Source organism: Bison bison, unplaced genomic scaffold, assembly GCF_000754665.1.
Source record: "Bison bison bison isolate TAMUID 2011002044 unplaced genomic scaffold, Bison_UMD1.0 scf7180017613907, whole genome shotgun sequence".
Classification (NCBI taxonomy): Eukaryota; Metazoa; Chordata; class Mammalia; order Artiodactyla; family Bovidae; genus Bison; species Bison bison.
The window spans coordinates 479-889 of NW_011443151.1; the positions used below are offsets into that span (position 1 = coordinate 479).

The following is a 411-nucleotide window of genomic DNA, read 5'->3' on the forward strand; positions in this document are numbered from 1 at the left end:
AGCATGCATCTCCTCTGAAGAAGACATTCTCCTAGATAACTGCATATCATTACTTAAACTAGTAACAGTAATTTCACACCACCATTTAGTATCCAATCTATATTGAGATGTTTCTAGTTGTCCCAAGAATACACTTTGTGTTGCTTTTTTCTTTTGAACAAGGATTCAATCAAAGAATTACAGGTGGCAGTTAACTGTCTCTTTAGTCTCTTTATGGGCTTCCCTGGTGGCTCAGACGGTAAAGTGTCTGCCTGTAATGCAGGAGACCCAGGTTCGATCCCTGGGTTGGGAAGATCCCCTGGAGAAGGAAGTGGCAACCCACTCCAGTATTCTTGCTTGGAGAATTCCATGGATTGAGGAGCCTGGTAAGCTACAGTCCATGGGGTCGCAAAGAGTTGGACACAACTGAGC

The 411-nt window shown here is 43.8% G+C and overlaps 1 non-coding gene across 1 annotated transcript; it reads left to right on the plus strand.

Moving 5' to 3' along the window:
• Positions 1-220: 220 nt before the first annotated feature.
• Positions 221-292, plus strand: TRNAY-GUA. The gene has a single exon. It is a non-coding gene; the product is annotated as a tRNA-Tyr (tRNA).
• Positions 293-411: the final 119 nt, after the last annotated feature.